Here is a 19130-nt window from a genome sequence, read left to right as displayed (position 1 = left end):
AAGTCTAGTCTGACACATGACAGATATTCAATCAGTAATGCAGGAATGCAGTAAATTGCAAAATGTGGTTTATTTATCTCATAATGTAAATAATCTGATTCAGGTACAGGAGACACGATAAATTTCTAATAAAATTTCATCATAAATGTAGAACAGCTGGTGTTAAACAGAATAATAATAATAATAATAACAATAATAATAATAATAATAATAATTCACTCCACGAAAGTACAATCCCAAGAAATTGCACCTGCAGAGATTCGACATAAACAGTCTCCACAAAACAAACATAAAGGACAAATGGGAGAAAGAGGAAGCAAACACATGAGAAGAGTTCAGAAACAAGATTATATGTAAAGCACAGGAACTACTACAAGTGAAAAAAAAGAAAAAACATGCATAGTGGAATGACAGTTGTGAAAATGCCCTTAAAGCATGCAAATTGGCCTTCCAGAAATACAACAGTAAAAAAAAAAAAAAAAAAAAAAAAAGGGCCACAAAAACAACAAAATTTCTTCAAAGTACAGAAAGAAACAGCCAGAACCATCAAACAAACCAAGAGAAGATACCTAAATGAACAACTGGAACAACTGGTGAGTGACTTTCAGAATTAGGATATGAGATATTTCTACAGGACATTTGCAAATAGAATTTGAGGAAACACACCACAGAATCTCTGCTTTAAAAAACAAAATGGAAAAGTAGCACTTACTAATGAAGATAACTGCAAAGAACTCACAGTTTACATAGGCAATTTACTAAATTGTCCAGAACCCACAGAAAGATTCCCACTTATAGAATCTGCACACACCAACCAATACTCAATACCACTCTCAAAAGAAGAAATCCTTAAGCACATATACCATCTTCAAAACAACAAAGCGGCTGGTGAAGACAACATAGTAGCAGAACTACTGAAAAATTTAGCAGCTAAATCACTTGAGGAGCTCACGGAATTTATCAAAGAAATTTGGACAGTAGAAGAATTACCTGACAATTGGAAGTGTGCACTTATCCACCCCCTGCGCAAAAAAGGACAGAACTGATGTCAACAATTACTGAGGCATTTCACTACTACCAGTCACCTACAAGATCTTCTCTTCATGCCTATTGCAGAGAATACAGGAACAAATTGAACACAAGATTGGGGAGTGGGTTTCCGACCCAGACATTCCTGCCCTGCACAGATTTTTAATCTAAAAACAACGTTGAAATACAGAGCTATTAGACATAAGCCCACCATATGCATATTCATTGACTTCAAGAAGGCGTATGACTCAGTCGTCCATAAAGCCCTTGTCAACACTCTAATAGAACTTGGACTTGACCAGAAAACACGTAAGCTTATTGAACAGACACACTCCAATGCAACCAAAGTAAAATTCATGGGGGAAATCTCAGAATGTTTTGAGATCAGAACTGGAGTAAGACAAAGAGACGGACTATCTCCAATTCTTTTCAATATAGTTTTGGACAAGGTCATAAGGGAATGGGGGAGTGAGATTAGAAAACATTGCCTATGGAAACCAATGAAGATTGGAAGGAAAACTGAAGTCACCTGCCTAGCTTTTTTCGATGACCTTGCAATTTTGGCAGACAATGAACAAAATGCAATACATCAAATAGAAATACTCAAGGAATCCGCCGAGAAAGTTGACTTGCAAATTTATTTTGAGAAAATGGAATTTATGTGTACACTCTTAAAAATACAGAATCTCACCACAAAATATGGACGGATAAACAGAGTTCCACATTAAATCTCAAGAAACTCTAGCAAAGAAAATAAAGAGAGCCTATGGTTGAACACGCGAACTTTACAACAAAAAGTGCATCTCCATGCATACAAAAATCAGGCACTACAGCACTGTCATTAAACCCGAGGTGCTGTATGCAGCAGAAACCTTGTCACTCCATAACAAGGTGCTACTACAAAATCTACTAAAATAAGAACAAAAGATCATTAGGAAAATCCTTGGCCCACGAAAAACTGAAGCTGAATATAAACTGCAAACCAACAAAACTACAGAGGAAATTTCAAATATTGGTGCTGACATTAGAAAAAAGACGCCTTAAATTCTATGGACACATACACAGACTCTCTGAGTATAGACTCACATGCCAGATACTCACAGCCACTGAAAACCTTAAAGGTATGACATGGGCCGAACAAGTACGAAGAGAGCTTACTGATGCTCAACTCACCATTCAGGACACTGCAGACCTTAACATCTACAGAAGCAAAATAGACAAGAGGGAAGTTCAGCCATAGACAAGAGCCGAAAAGACCAGTACAAAGTGGATGGATGAAAGAAAGAAATCTAGAGCGAGAAAATGAAGGTCTCCTGAAAAAACTGCAGGAAGAACTGTAGAAGCTTCATGTGATCCACAAAGGATCTACTGTGTGTATAATAATAATAATAATAATAATAATAATAATAATAATAATAATAATAAAACAATTTTGTTATATATACCTACAATAAAATTCAACACTTAATTACCCTTGCTCAAACTATCTTTTCTCTTCCTCTATGAATTCTTTTATTGAATAGTAGCGTTTCTCCCACAGAATTCTGACCTCTTATTAAATGTGTTTTTGCCCATTAACTTGTTATATTTTGTCATCCCCATATACTGTGGAGTCCATGCTTATAATTTCAACTGGTGTGAGAATAGCATAAAATTATTTTTATTTCTTGTGTTATATGTGTGGTTAAAATGATTCTGCTCAAATAATTTTTGCTGCGTGTAGGAAGATTGTAATTTCATAAATGTATGAACCATGGACCTTGTCGTTGATGGGGAGGCTTGTGTGTCTTAGTGATACGGATAGCTGTACCGTAGGTGCAGCCACAACTGAGGGGAATCTGTTGAGAGGCCAGACAAATGTGTGATTCCTGAAGAGGGGCAACAGTCTGGATGATTGACTGATTTGGCCTTGTAACGTTAACCAAAATGGCCTTGCTGTGCTGGGTACTGCGAACAGCCATAATTTGTCCCAGGGGGCACGCGGCTTTATTGTATTGGTAAATGATGATGGCGTCCTCTTGGGTAAAATATTCTGGAGGTAAAATATCACCCAACAGATCTCCAGGTGGTGACTGCTCAGGAGGATGTTGTTATCAGGAGAAACAAAACTGGCTTTCTACGAATTAGAGCATGGAATGTCGGATGCCTTAATCGGGCAGGTAGGTTAGAAAACTTAAAAAGGGAATGGTTTGGTTAAAATTAGATATTTGTGGGAATTAGTGAAGTTCGGTGGCAGGAGGAACAAGACTTCTGGTCAGGTGAATACAGGGTTAAAAATACAAAATCAAATAGGGATAGTGAAGCGTAGGTTTAACAGTTAATGAAAAAAAAAATTGGAGCGCAAATAAGCTACTGCAAACAGCATAGTGAATGCACTATTGTCGCCAGGATAGACACAAAGCCCACGCCTACCACAGTAGTACAAGTTTATATGCCAACTAGCTCTGAAGATGATGAAGAGATTGAAAAAATGTATGATGTGATAAAAGAAATTATTCAGATAGTTAAGGGAGACAAAAATTTAATAGTCAGAGGGACTGGAATTCGATACTAGGAAAAGTAAGAGAAGGAAAAATAGTAGGTGAATATGGATTGGCAGTAAGGAATGAAAGAGGAAGCCGCCTGCTAGAATTTGGCACATAGTATAACATACACATAACTAATACTTGGTTTAAGAATGATGAAAGAAGGTTGTATGTTTGGAAGAGGCCTTAGAGACACAGGAAGGTTTCAGATAGATTGTATATTAGTAATTCAGAGGTTTAGGAACCAGGTTTTAAATTGTAAGACATTTCTAGGGACAGATGTAGACTCTGACCACAATTTATTTGTTATAAACTGTAGATTAAAACTGAAGAAACTACAAAAAGGTAGGAATTTAAGGAGATGGGACCTGACTAAACTGAAAGAACCAGAGGTTGTAGAGGGTTTCAGAGAGAGCATTAGGGAATGAACGACAAGAACAGGGGGAAAGAAATGCAGTAGAAGAAGAATGGGTAACTTTGGGGAGGTGAAATAGTGAAGGCAGCAGAAGATCAAGTAGGTAAAAAGGCGAGGGCTAGTAGAAATCCTTGCATAACAGAAGAGATATTGAATTTAATTGATGAAAGGGGAACATATAAAAATGCAGTAAATGAAGCAGGTGAAAAGTAGTACAAATGTATAAAAAATGAGATTGACAGGAAGTGCAAAATGAGAAAGCAGGGATGACTAAGAGGACAAATGTAAGTATATAGAGGCATATATCACTAGAGGTAAGATAGATACTGCCTACAGGAAGATTAGAGAGACCTTTGGAGAAAAGGGAAGCACCTGCATGAATATCAAGAGCTCAGATGGGAAACCAGTTGTAAGCAAAGAAGGGAAAGCAGAAAGAGGGAAAAAGTATATAGAGGGTCTGTACAAGGGCAGTGTACTTTAGGGGAAATATTATGGTAATGAAAGAGGACTTAGCTGAAGATGAAATTGGAGGTATGATACTGCGTGAAGAATTTGACAGAGCACTGAAAGACCTAATTCAATACAAGGCCCCGGGAGTAGACAACATTCCATTAGAACTACTGATAGCCTTGGGAGAGCCAGCAATGACAAAACTCTACCATCTGATGAGCAATGTGTATGAGACACGTGAAATATCCTCATAATTCAAGAAGAATATAGTAATTCCAATCCCAAAGAAAGCCAGTGTTGACAGGTGTGAAAATTACTGAACTACCAGTTTAATAAGTCATGGCTGTAAAATATGAGGGTGGTTTGAAAAGTTCTCAGAATCACCATGAGAGGTCAGTGCTAGTGCAATGAGTTGTTCATGTGATATTCATTAGACTGTTACCTGTAAACACAAGCCATGTCAGTGGTCTTGGAAGAGAGCTGTGGCGGTGACGCAGCTCTGTTGCTGTTCCTGCGTAGTGATTTGTGAAGATGGGAAAAATCGAGATTTGAGCAGTGAGTAAGTACTTCATAAAGAGGGGTATGAAAGCACTGGGGCAGGGCTTCCCAACCTTTTCAGCTGGCGGACCCTTCCGTCAGTTGAAAATCCATGGCGGATCACTAGTCAGTCAAGAGCACAGTAAGTTTAAATTTCAGAGCGAAGAGCGAAACCCATGGGAACTGAAAGTTTCTTAATGCAAGTGCCCCATTTCCAATGGACCCCCCCCCCCCCCCCCCCCCCCCCCCCCCAGAAGTATCAATAGTCTTTGGTTTAGAGATGAATGAAAACAACTTGAAATTAATGATCCAGTTTGAATTCCCACTGTATCCAGACACTTACTAGTGGATTTACTCCCTTTGTTCAACGCACTATAGCCTATTAAAATTACTTGGTAATTGACATCTCACACGTTGGAGCTGCCTTCCTCCAAGAGCAATCAAAGTCACGTCCAAACTGTTCGTTTTTGACAAGCTGCCGCTTGTGGTCTATTCACTTCCACTGTCGTGTAAGGAGCATGCATATTTCATAGCAGTCATGTGTGTGTGTGTGTGTGTGTGTGTATGGGGGGGGGGGGGGGGTGTTCGTGAAAGCCGAAGAAAAATGTTCAAATGTATGTAAAGTCAATGGGACTTAACTGCTGAGGTCATCAGTCGCTAGTCTTACACACTATTAACCTAAGTTTAACTTCCGCTAACGACAACACACACACACACACACACACACACACACACACACACACAAGGGAGGTCTCGAACCTCCGGCAGGAGCAGGTGTGCGTCAGTTCTTGACAACTGGAGACGGATGTCTGGTTCCGCATCTAGACAGCTTTGGTACTTAGTTTTGTGGGCAGCATAGATCGAGAATCCAGATTCACACATGTATGTTTTGGCAAATGGAAGTAGTACATGTTTTGCCTTTTCAACAAAGTGGTAGTATTTCTTGTTATCCAAATGGATCCAAAAGTGTGAGTAACCGTCAATGTCAAAACTAGATTTCAAGGTAGAGTCTGTGGCAATTTCTGTCAACAACTCATATTCATTTGATGATAGAATGTGTTGCTTTTTGGATATAGTGAATGGGTTGACCACCCATTCATATTTCTGCAGCTTCTCATCTTCAGCTGTTGGGAAATAATGCTCCAACAATGACATCAAGCTTCGGAGATGTTCCAGGATTTGATGAAACAAATTCTTCCCAGGTGCCAATGTTTTGTTTTCCAAAAACTCGTTGAGAAGAGGAAAACACTCGACCTCCCCCTCCTCGACACTCTCTGCCCAAAAATTTATTTTACTCTTGAATGCTCGAACTTTGTCGATAGCAGTGACATTTGTTTCACGTTGCCCTTGGAATGAAATATTGATTTTCTTCATTTCGGAGAAAATATCTGACAAATAGGCAAGTATACACTGCCAATTTTTGTGATTAATAAGGTCTGCTAATTTGTTGTTACACTCCAAAAGGAAAGCTAAGACTTCCAATCTTAATTCGTACAACCGAGAGAGTGCATTCCCACGTGAGAGCCACCTCACTTCTGTGTGGAGAAGCAGCAAACGATGAAGGATTCCCATATCTTCACACAGTATTGTGAAAAGTCTTGACTTCAACAGCCTTGATTTTATGTAGTTAATGATTTGAATGGATTTGTCTAAAACTTTCTTGAACGAAACAGGCATTTCTTTCGTAGCTAAAGCGTATCTGTGGAGAGCACAATGACTACTGTTGCAATTCTTACACTCCTGAAATGGAAAAAAGAACACATTGACACCGGTGTGTCAGACCCACCATACTTGCTCCGGACACTGCGAGAGGGCTGTACAAGCAATGATTACACGCACGGCACAGCGGACACACCAGGAACCGCGGTGTTGGCCGTCGAATGGCGCTAGCTGCGCAGCATTTGTGCACCGCCGCCGTCAGTGTCAGCCAGTTTGCCGTGGCATACGGAGCTCAGTCGCAGTCTTTAACACTGTAGCATGCCGCGACAGCGTGGACGTGAACCGTATGTGCAGTTGACGGACTTTGAGCGAGGGCGTATAGTGGGCATGCGGGAGGCCGGGTGGACGTACCGCCGAATTGCTCAACACGTGGGGCGTGAGGTCTCCACAGTACATCGATGTTGTCGCCAGTGGTCGGCGGAAGGTGCACGTGCCCGTCGACCTGGGACCGGACCGCAGCGACGCACGGATGCACGCCAAGACCGTAGGATCCTACGCAGTGCCGTAGGGGACCGCACCGCCACTTCCCAGCAAATTAGGGACACTGTTGCTCCTGGGGTATCGGCGAGGACCATTCGCAACCGTCTCCATGAAGCTGGGCTACGGTCCCGCACACCGTTAGGCCGTCTTCCGCTCACGCCCCAACATCGTGCAGCCCGCCTCCAGTGGTGTCGCGACAGGCGTGAATGGAGGGACGAATGGAGACGTGTCGTCTTCAGCGATGAGAGTCGCTTCTGCCTTGGTGCCAATGATGGTCGTATGCGTGTTTGGCGCCGTGCAGGTGAGCGCCACAATCAGGACTGCATACGACCGAGGCACACAGGGCCAACACCCGGCATCATGGTGTGGGGAGCGAGCTCCTACACTGGCCGTACACCACTGGTGATCGTCGAGGGGACACTGAATAATGCACGGTACATCCAAACCGTCATCGAACCCATCGTTCTACCATTCCTAGACCGGCAAGGGAACTTGCTGTTCCAACAGGACAATGCACGTCCGCATGTATCCCGTACCACCCAACGTGCTCTAGAAGGTGTAAGTCAACTACCCTGGCCAGCAAGATCTCTGGATCTGTCCCCCATTGAGCATGTTTGGGACTGGATGAAGTGTCGTCTCACGCGGTCTGCACGTCCAGCACGAACGCTGGTCCAACTGAGGCGCCATGTGGAAATGGCATGGCAAGCCGTTCCACAGGACTACATCCAGCATCTCTACGATCGTCTCCATGGGAGAGTAGCAGCCTGCATTGCTGCGAAAGGTGGATATACACTGTACTAGTGCCGACATTGTGCATGCTCTGTTGCTTGTGTCTATGTGCCTGTGGTTCTGTCAGTGTGATCATGTGATGTATCTGACCCCAGGAATGTGTCAATAAAGTTTCCCCTTCCTGGGACAATGAATTCACGGTGTTCTTATTTCAATTTCCAGGAGTGTATTTTCTTTTATTTTCATTATTGCTCCGACTGTAGGACCCATCATAGCTTTTTGCACCATCTGTGCACACATCTATGCAATTAGACCATGAAACTTCGTTAGTCCTTAAAAAATCATCCAATAGATGTAATATTTCAGCACCTGTTGTGTTGGCAGGTAGTGGTCTGCACATTAAGAGGTCCTCCTCAAAACATCCAGAATATTCATAACGGACAAAAGCCAATAAAGTCGCTAATCCTGCAACATCAGTGGATTCATCTACCTGTAGAGAAAATGAATTGTGTTGGATGCGAGAAACAAGAGTGTCTTTCACATCATTTGACATGTCAACAATGTATCTCTTGACAGTATTGTTTGATAATGGCACCGAAGATACAAGCTTTACTGCCTTTTCGTCTAGCATGCAAGAAACAATATCATTAACACAGATTTATAAGATTTTCTACAATGGTATGACCTTTGCCTGTTTTTGCCACTCAATAACTAACCAAGAAAGAAGCTTTTAATGAATTTTCATTAATTGTTTTTGCATGAGTTTTCATGCAATGCTGAGAAGCAGCTAGTTCAGCACTCTTCCTTTTGAAAAAAATGATGTCTTTATCCTGGAAATCTGGGTGAGTACCTTCAAAATGATGGCGCAATTTAAGTGGAACCATTGAACTGTTCGGAAGGACTCGCGCACAAATTACACACTGACCTTTACCCTCCTTTGTCTCTATAAAGCCCATTTCTAAATAGCTTTCGTTGTACTTACGCTTCTTGGTTATTCCACTTCCACAGGATATTGCAAGCAGTGGAGGACTTACAGCATTTTCACATGATAAATCCGGCTGTGGAGCTTCTTGTGATTGTTCTTCCTTTGGTCGTCCTCCCTCCTCATTCATTTCAACTGGAAACTTCCTTTGTTGTGAAGGCGATGGAGAAACTGCACCCTTCTTCAGTGATCCTGACTTCAGCCACCAATACATGTTAGAAGTAATAAACTGGTCAAAAATTGACTTATGAAATAGGTAGTGCACTGACAAAGCAAGTTTAGCATTTAATGATGCCTGGGGCCGCATAGTTGCCAGTGAGCGCTGTAATTGGTCGACAAAGCTCGCTCCGTGCATGCATAAAAGGTTTCAGCGCATCTAGCGCCGTGAGCCAGCGCACAAACGACCCCCGTATTGTTGCGAAACAGTCGATCAGAGAAGCCGCATTCTCCGGCACTAAACTGTGTATGCATTCTCACTTAGGAACCACAAAGGCTGAAGTAAAAGTACACATGTTTTTCACACGAAAAAAATAGTGATGTATTTGATTTTCACATTTTTATTCAATAATTTTACTCATTATTTTACACGATTTGTTGAAAGATGGCCGCGGACGCCCTAGAAAGAGCCGGCGGACCACACGTTGGGAAGCCCTGCACTGGGGGATTCTGCTTTTTCATATTCAATTGTGTGAGTTAGATTGAAAGACAACATTACTAACTGCAGTAAATGTTTACTGGAAGATTGCATTAGAAAATCTGTATTAAAGTCACCAGCAATCAAAATTTCTTTGTTTCTTCCTGTTAAATAGCCCAAAAGAGCTTCTAGATGATTTATGAATAGATTATAATTTCCCACAGGTGCTCGGTAAATAGTTACTATTATATAGGATCTGTTATGGATCTCTACTTCTGTTGCACATGCTTCTAGATGCTGCTCTACACAGAATTTATTAATGTCAATGTTCTTGAATTTATGGCAGTTTTTAATAAATGTGGCAACTCCTCTTCCATCCATACTTACTCTGCAGAAGTAGGAAGCTAGCTTCAATCCTGAAATGTCAAACATATCTATACCAGTGGTCACTTGATGTTCAGAGAGGCAGATTATGTCAATTTAGTTAGATGAATTCATTTTATCAATACAAATGAGTAGTTCATCGACTTTATTTCTGAGTCCCGGAATGTTCTGGTGTAATAAAGATAACTGATACTGCATACTAATGGGATTATAACTACTTTGGCGAAGATGAACTGGCAGTTTCTGATTACTTTCTGTTAAACATTGTTTAAATGGAGGCTGTATGCTAAAATCTGACTCCTGTTCATCTGTTTTCTCAAACTGAGTGTGTCTTCCAATCTCTCTTAAAACTCGTCTTCTTTCCCCCTTCCCTATCCTAAAAAAAGGCATCCCTCTGACACCTGTGACCAGTGGTATTTTACCACTTGTGGCAGTGTACCCCCTTAAGTTTTCTGCAATCAACCCAGACAGTTTTCCCTTCCCTTTCCTATTGAGGTGAAGGCCATCCCTAGTGTAGCCCATCCTATCGATAGCATCCACAGGAATCAAACCAATATGGGACCCTATATCTGTCCTAAGTAGCCACTCCAACTCCAAGTTCACCCTCCCTACAGAAGAGTTCAAATGAGGCCAATCATGGTGTCTCAACACAGTCACAAATCCCACACTCGTATGCTTTGTTGCTGATGCTATCTTCACCAGGTCACTCTCTATGGAATATTTAGAGTCCTTGTCAATGCTATTTCCCAGACCACCCACTATAACCACGGCATCCTCCTTTGTGAAATCCTTGCATAAAGAACCTACATCCTCTGTTACCTGACCCAGATCTGCGCTAGGCTTGAAAAAGTTTGTGTCCTGGTACTCTGGACCTAGATTTTCCTGCAGTAGTTGGCCAACACCTCTACCGTGGGAGCTACCTAACAACAGAACTTTCTTTCTCCTCACAAATTTCCCTGCCTTTTTCAAGTCCTTGAAAGCTTATTGTGCCCTTTCCACAGCTTCAGCTACATGAGGCTCATCCGATACTGACTGAGGCAACAGGTCAAATCTATTTTCAAGATTTATGACAAAGCTGTCTGATACTCTCCTTTGCGTGTTCCCCCTATTACCTGTTGCCACTTCCCACCTCTGTTCACCCTTCTCCCTCTTTAACGTCTCCAGATCCTCCCTTGCCTTGTTTAAGTCAGCTTGAAGAGCTGCAATTTTCCCTTCCTGTTCCAGTATTTTCCTGTCTCTACTGCAGACCCTACAATACCACTGGTGAGCCTCATTTATGTCCCCATTTCCCACTCCACTACATTCGCCCCAATGGAAGAAACTACAGCACCCATCACACCACACCCTAGAACTAACGATCCTATGGCATGTCACACCGGAAGGACGACTGTTCAATCCCGCGTCCGCCCATCCTGATTTAGGTTTTCCGCGTTTTACCTAAATCACTCCAGGCAAATGCCGGGATGGTTTCTCTGAAAGGGCACGGCCGACTTCCTTCCCCATCCTTCCCTAATCTGATGAGACCGATGACCATGCTGTCTGGTCTCCTTCCCCAAACCAACCAACCAACCAACCATGTCACACTTCTCACTCATGGTAAAAACAGAAATCATATAAACTGATTTAAGTACTGACTAAAACGTAAGAATACTGAATAAAAAAACTTTTACATATAAGTTTAAGTCACTGTTTACTTCCGATAGGCGCATGTGAAATTAAGCCTAAAATCCGTGCTATAGGCAAGAGAAGGAAAATAAACTTCTTCCCTGTGTAATCTTCTTTAACACTTCACTAACACTTCCACTAATGTAACAACACCTATATTATATTTATACTAACTGGAAACGTTTGCCTATAAGTTTAATTCATTGCTTACTTACGATTCGCGTGCGTGAAATTAGGCCTAGGATTCATGCTACAGGCGCGAGAAGAAAAATACGCTTCTTACCCCGTTTAATCTTATTTTATACTTCACTAACACTTTCACTAATTTATCAACACTTAGATTATATTTTTATAACAACTGTAAACATTTAAAAATAGCTTAATAACAACGCTTTTTATAATTATTTATTGCAGCAAATACTCGGAGTCCGCGTCGGTGCAGTGTTGCCAACCAAGATACCTGCAACTTTACTTCTTTGATCCAATGTTTTGCTTATCTGTCCAAGAAAGTTATTCACTTCATCCAGAATGTTTTTTTTCCTGGTTGAAATTCAAATTGGTTACATATAGTAATGTCATTCTACTTTCTGTAACACCTTTGATAGGACTGGAAGAATAGAAATAGGGTGATAGTTTCCATTGTATTCCCTTGACCCATTCTTGGATGGAGGTCTCATTTTGGCATATTTCAAAACATCGGAAAAGCATCCCTGTAATAAGTCTACACCTAACTCTGAACTCCAGTTATTTGGATGACTTGGAACTGGACCCAATATGGACACTCTAGTATCTGGGTAACTGGAAGAATCATTAAAATGGATCATTTCTTTAAAAACTAAATCTGTGCATACATACTACTGTAATATTAATTTTATGACTGCAAACAATGTCTTTCAAATTTTGTGCAGTACTGTACTTATAAACAGTGTTAGTTCTTGAATGTATGTCAGATTCAGTTGTTTTGTTGTCTTCAATCTTTTTCTTGCAGCCATGTCTCGCATATGCTCACAGTGAGCAGCTGTGTATTGTGAAACTCAAGCTGCAGCTCCATCCATGTTAACACAGTATCAAGACATGCAAATTCCCCACCAGGTGGCAGTCCTGCATCTGGTGCAATGACAATGTCATCCTCCTGGCTATAAGTTTCTTCCCCTACACTTTGAATGATTTCATTATCACTGAGAATATGGAATCCAGGGTCCAAAGAATTGTGAACAAGCCACTTGCCTATATCTTCTGCTCTGCAGTCGGAATGTCCAGGAATTTTCAGAAGGATTTTCGTATGTCCTCAAGTGTTATTTCTTCCTCTTCCTTTTCACACTACTTCTTCTCATCTTTGTCTTTCCATACCTCATCTTTGACTGAAATCCCTTTCAATTTATTCCAATCTCTTTTTAATGTAGTTGTCTTCACCAAATTTCATGTTTCTACCACCATGTAAGAGCAGTCTTTTAAATTCATTTTTTGTTGATGAGCTACAAAACCTTCATCATTTTCATGTTCTGTCAAAAGCTTTCAAAAAGTTGTCTGCTGTAATGTTTCTTCATAGCTTCGATAACTGTCTGGTCCATTGGCTGCTGCAAACTCGTTACATTCTTTGGCAGGAAGTGTGTTTTAAAGTGTCCATCTTTTCTACCAGGAAGGCGGCTTTCTGCAGGGGAACTGCCCAGAATTAACATCACTTTACTGCTTTCTTTCCCTGTTGCCTTTTGGTATATTTTACTTCAATTATAAAAATTTACTCCTACCATTCACAAAATAAAGTAGCAGTCATCCAGGTCTTTGGCTGATTCTTGTAAAAGATGGGAGGTTTCACATTTTTGAAAAACCGGGGCTTTCAGAGTTTGATATCAACAGAAGGGGTATTTTGTGGTTTCCCGTAAAGTTAGCACGGTAACATGGCCGTAACCAACCATATGGCCAGGAGCACTAGTTTCAGTTTTAAACACTAAAGTTGTTTCAGGCTGTCTTCCAAATAAGGCCCATCTTATCTGCATTTAATAAAAATTCAAGGTCATTAGCTTCTGATTCAATTTTAAATTTTCAGTAGCATTCTCTGCTGATTTTTGATCTGACGATACTTTTACACCATTTAACCCTTTTGTGGGCAAAATTATTGAGCAGTTTTTTTTTTTTTAATGAATGGAGAGCAGATAGTAGTTAACAGATATGTATATTTATCATACAGAATATCAAATTTGCTCCAACTGTGAAAGTGAGGTCACACAACAAGGTGGGAATTATTCTTCCCACTGCCCTTCCTTGGAGTTAAATGACAAAAACAACTTTTTCAATATATGTCATATTTATTTGATAAATTTACTTCTCTTGTTACAATGATTGTTCACAATTACTTGCCATGAAATTTTCTGAAACATGGATCTATTCAAAGTGATATTTGACAATATGTACAAACACAGCGAGTGCTCTTTTCCGCAGCTTTGATACTACAATGACAGCACGTCCAGTAGGTTTCTCCTAAAATGGGTTGATGCTCCCCTACAGCCACATGACGAAAATCTTCAGGTACTTTACCCCTTTTTGCCAGAAAGACAGGTTTTTGTCCAAGCCTTTTTTGGGATGAGAAGCCAGCGCTCAATTATCTGGCTAGATGGATCCTGTATGTGAGCTGATCGTGCTGTCCACTTTCTCTTTTACTTATTTTCCACAAGATAAAACTGTTCACTGCAGCAACGTCCACCAGGAAATAAAATATTCTGTGCCACCATTTTACAGAATGTCTGCCAATAGCATACCTTTCTTCGTAATTGATCAAACTTATTGACACCACCCATTATTTTGTTGTATTCTGCCACAACTTCAGGACAAGAAATCTCTGTACTAGTACCATCCTTGTTTTTCCTTTTCACTGTGGCTGTTTCTCATGGGTCATGAACTGAGGACAGGAAAGTGACTGGACAGTTATCAATCCATTTTACTGCAGAAATGGCTCCTTTTATTTCAAACTGGAATTCTCCTCATTCCAATTTTATGTTTTCCTTCATAAATTTGGGTAAATCAAAAGTATTTACCTTATACTATAGCTTCGAGGAAAAAAAATCACAAAATGTCACGCGAACAGCACTGAAAGGCTCCTCTACAGAGCAACACTTAGCTATGCAATGCCTCTGCGTGAAGGTACAGCAAAAACAGCGGGAAATTCCGATTGGAAGTAGTACCCTATACTGTTCACTAGGTGGTAGCACAGTACAGAGGTGGGAACTGTGAATCCCATGGGACTAGGAGCGAGTTCATTGTAGTGGGAAGCATGTTTCCCATGGCTCACGAAAGGGTTAAGTGCAACTCACGACACTGTGCCTTGCCTTGAAATTCCGTGTTGCTCACTTTAAATGAAGACAAACTGTCAATTTTCTCAGCTAAAAGTTTGCCTTTTTGCAAATAATTGGCCCTGAAAGAGTGTTTCTTAATGCTGGCTGCTGCAAAAACCTCTTCAATATGACCTGTTTGTTTTTTGCTTATTTTCACAATTTTTCTCAGCAAATGCCCATCTTCATTCACATGGACAGACGCAAAATTTAAAATTGATGGCTTTTTTTTCTGAAATTGTTGATGCTCTCACACCAAACATCTCAGCTAACTGCTTACCACTCACCGTCTTTGTAGCCATACAGAACAAACTTCTTTTACCTCAAAGGGATCCAGACAATTGGTGATCCGGATAGTTGGAGTTTCAAAAATTGGAGTTCTACTGTATTTAACCAACTCAACAATAGAGATGTGAAAAACAACATGAATGATATAGAAATGCAGAGTGGGTGTTTGAGAAGAAAGGAAGTGACAAAGAAGAACCACCACTATTTTGGTTGGAAGTAGTGCAAGGTTTGAAAACTGTGAGCAGAGAAAATCTAGTGGGGCTGCTGAATCAAATACAGATATATGAAGGTGGCTTGAACATATGGAATCCATTGGCTGTACCGTACGTTACATGTAATTGGGAGAGAGAACAAGATTCCTGATGACGGGATGAAACGTGTATTTATACCACTATTCAAAAAAGGTAATAGGTAACTTACAGAGATGTAACATTGCTTTCACATGGATTAATATTTTTGGAGAACATAGAAAAGGGGATTCAAGGTATAATTCAACTGCTCCTGGAAGAAGAAATGTATGAGTTTAGGAAAAACGGTACAACTGATCTGATCTTCACAAGATGAATACTACTTGGAAAATGTATCGAAAAGGATAAAAGCACCACACTTGACTTCCTAGACATAGAAGAAACATATGACAGAGTATGAATGTCCAAATTTGCAACACCTTTAGAGAAGTGTACCCAAGACACTGACTGAGAAGGTGAAGATGCTCAACAGATGATGTTAGCTGTGTTTGGGAAGATCGGTTGACCAAAGACAACCATATGTTTATTGCATTTGTAGATTCAGAGAGAGCTTTTGACAATTTGACTGGAACATTCTCTGTGAAAGTATGAAGATAGCAGGAATAAAACATGGGAAGCATAAGGTTTCCATGACTTGTACAGAAACCAGACTGCAATAATGGGAGATGAAAAAGATGAAAGATAAGCCATAGTTGGAAAGAATAACACAGTGTTGTAGCCTATCCCAGATGGTGTTTAATCTGTGCATTGAGCTAGCTATGAAGGAAAAAGAGGAGAAATTGGGAAAGGGAATTGAAGTTTATGGACAAGAAATTAAAACTTTGAGGTCTATCAGTGACATAGTAATTCTGTCAGACACTGGAGAATTTGGAAGAGCAATTTAAGGCAGTAAATAGTGTCTTGAAAAGAGGTTATAAGATGAACAACAACGAAAGTAAAACAAGGATAATGGCATGTAATTAAATGAAATCAGCTGAATAGGAAATGAGACACTGAAAATAAAGGAGTTTTGTTATTTGGGCAGTAAAATAACTCACAGTGCCTGAAGTTGAGGGTATTAAATGCAGACTAGCAATATCAAGGAAAGAATTTCTAAAAAAAAAAGTTGTTATTTACTATGGATTTAAGTACTAGGAAGTATTTTCTTTCCTGAAGGTATTTTTCTGGAGTGTAGCCTTATGTGGAAGTGAAGCATGGGTGTTTAATAGCTCAGACAAAAAGAGAATAGAAGCTTTTGAAATGTGGTGCTATAGGAGAATTCTGAAGATGGAAGTGTCAACTAATGAGGTTCCGAATTAAATTAAAGAGAAGAGAAATGAATGGCATAACTTGGGTAAAAGGAATGATTGGTTCGTAGAACATATTGTGATCATGAAAGAATAATCAATTTTGTTATGGAAGTAAGTGTGAGGGGTAAAAATTGTAGAGGGAGACCAACACCTGACTACAATAAGCAACCTCAAATGCATGTGTATTGCAGAAGCTATGCAAGGACTAAGAGACTTGTCAAGCCTGCTGAAGTTTAAAATGTAACATTACTTAATGTTATCATACAGAAGCAATAAAAATTAATTTTAGTGTAATAAAAGATTTCTAGTATCTGAGTAATGAATGTTCCATAGCTCTAAAAATATTTTATCTTGTAATTTATCAGTTAATAAATTACAAACATATTGAGACCCTATACCTAATACCAGCACTGTGTTCATCTGTGAATGTAACATAGTTAATTTGTGAAATTATTAATTGCAGCTTTCTTTGTTCAGTTTCAGATGCAAGACTGACAAAGTCCATGCAGAATACTGCTGTTTGGCAGAGAGAACATATTTGCATTTATTCATATTGTGCAGAAAGTGGAAGAGATGAGTTAAGGAAAAAAAAGAGGATAAAATAGTAACAGTGACTTATGATACCAGAATCTTCCTGGTGTTTAAGAACATAGTGTAAATGGTCTTAAAATGTGCAATGACTGAAAATAATGTTAAAGTAATATATAAATTGTTTTCAATTATATTTGCTGATTGAATAAAGTGAAGGACTGCTGAAGTGTTAATCAGTGCATTTTTAATTATAGAATGATTTACTTTGTAAATAATTCTTACATTATTTTAAATGCAGGTTGCTATTATTAGCAAATAAATTTTAGGTTTAATAGAATTCAGAAGAAATTTTAAAAAACTGACATAATAACAATATTGCTATGGTGCTTCAGTTTGTTCTTATGAATTGTTCATTTTTTAGAAGTAATATTTTTTCTACTCAAATTTTCCAAGAAGTGCTGACATGCCAAAGATAGTAGCAGATTATTTGATAAGGTCAATTTTTTTAGCTGTGAGTTGGGATTGAGTTAAATTTCTTCAGCAGTCCACATCAAGGAGTTGTGAGCTTCAGTAATGATTCTATCAGATATATATAATCTCAGATGTATTGGTCACATTTTTTACCTTCCTTCTCTGTATGTGGAAATCATTTACTCAAATGTGTAACTGAACATATAGGCAATACTCAAAAACTTCACTTGACTCTTTGTGTGAAAAGAGTAGTTAATTAATGGTTTTAGATTGTCTGTAGCAAGAAGTTTTGACATCTCTGTCCTCACAAAAAGCTTCTTGTTCTCCTATTTTAACAGTCTTATGGGAAAAAACTTTCCTATTAGGTGTTAAGGAAGCATGAGTGTTTTTGTTAGACTTTTTTCTCTGTGACTGGAAGTTATGAGAAGTTTGCTTGCACGTTAAAAAATTACTGAAGCTATTTATTACCTGTTCAAAAGCATTCCACATTATCTATTAATGCCTTAATGGCTAATTTTCTTTGAACAGTGCAGTTCCATTTTATCAGCCTTTAAATTTAGACTTTTAAATGATAAATATTTTCTTGTCCATATTTTTGGTCTACAAAGAGAAAGTAAACCTGCAGTGGAAATACACTCTCTGAGTATCTCATAAATTTACTCAAAAGCACAGTTAACTGCAACTTTACTTCAGCAAAATAAAATGTTGCTTACGTAAAACTTTTAGCTCTTAACTAGAGCATCATTATAATAGCTAAGTGTTTTGTCAACATTCAGTATACTAATATGTATGCTATGTCCAAAATACAGCGTCAGCACGTTTTGGAATAGTGATAAGGCAGACATTTTGAAAGGCAGTCACCACGAAAACTTGGTTTATGTATTATTTGCTGTTTCATCTTTTCTTTTTCTCTTGTAAATAAGGAAGGGTAATCAAATCCCTTCAGCTCGGCAATGCATTACTGCTGCTTGTTTGTATGATTTCTGATTGTGAGAAATGGAGCATTTTACAGATGCTACATTTGGAAGAGGCCCATGTTAATTATTATAATACATTGTTATATGTTGTAAATTGTTGCTATTTACTTATTGTAACAGTGGAAAACTTATATGTACATTATTACATGCATTATAAAGTAATATGTGGCATTTTCATTTGAGTTCCTGTAATCCCCTGAAAACATTTCACATTTGCACAAATCTGTATTGTACAATACATATCTCTTGAGCTTTACCATATCAACTATATTACACTTAAAAATAGAAATTATTTTTGTTTTTTGTAACTTTGGCCTGTTTTGATACAGGGAAATTTTAAGGTTTGGTAGAAGAAGACTACATATGTTCCAGAGACAGTTGTGGCTCGTGAGTATACATTCTGGGTGTTCCCAAATTTTTAGATTCAGTAAAATATGAGAGAGTGAAATAG

General features: G+C 39.2%; 1 protein-coding gene across 1 annotated transcript in view; it reads left to right on the top strand.

The window, feature by feature from the left end:
* LOC124613026 (gamma-soluble NSF attachment protein-like) overlaps positions 1-18843 on the top strand; it is a 139592-nt gene extending 120749 nt beyond the window's left edge. Inside the window, exon 10 of the mRNA XM_047141588.1 lies at positions 17178-18843. The gene's annotated coding sequence lies outside the window, so the exon portion shown is untranslated. The remainder of the gene's footprint in view (positions 1-17177) is intronic.
* Positions 18844-19130: the final 287 nt, after the last annotated feature.

The sequence above is a fragment of the Schistocerca americana genome, chromosome 4 (genome assembly GCF_021461395.2).
Source record: "Schistocerca americana isolate TAMUIC-IGC-003095 chromosome 4, iqSchAmer2.1, whole genome shotgun sequence".
In the NCBI taxonomy this organism is placed as follows: domain Eukaryota; kingdom Metazoa; phylum Arthropoda; class Insecta; order Orthoptera; family Acrididae; genus Schistocerca; species Schistocerca americana.
This window is presented reverse-complemented; position numbering and strand designations above follow the sequence as displayed.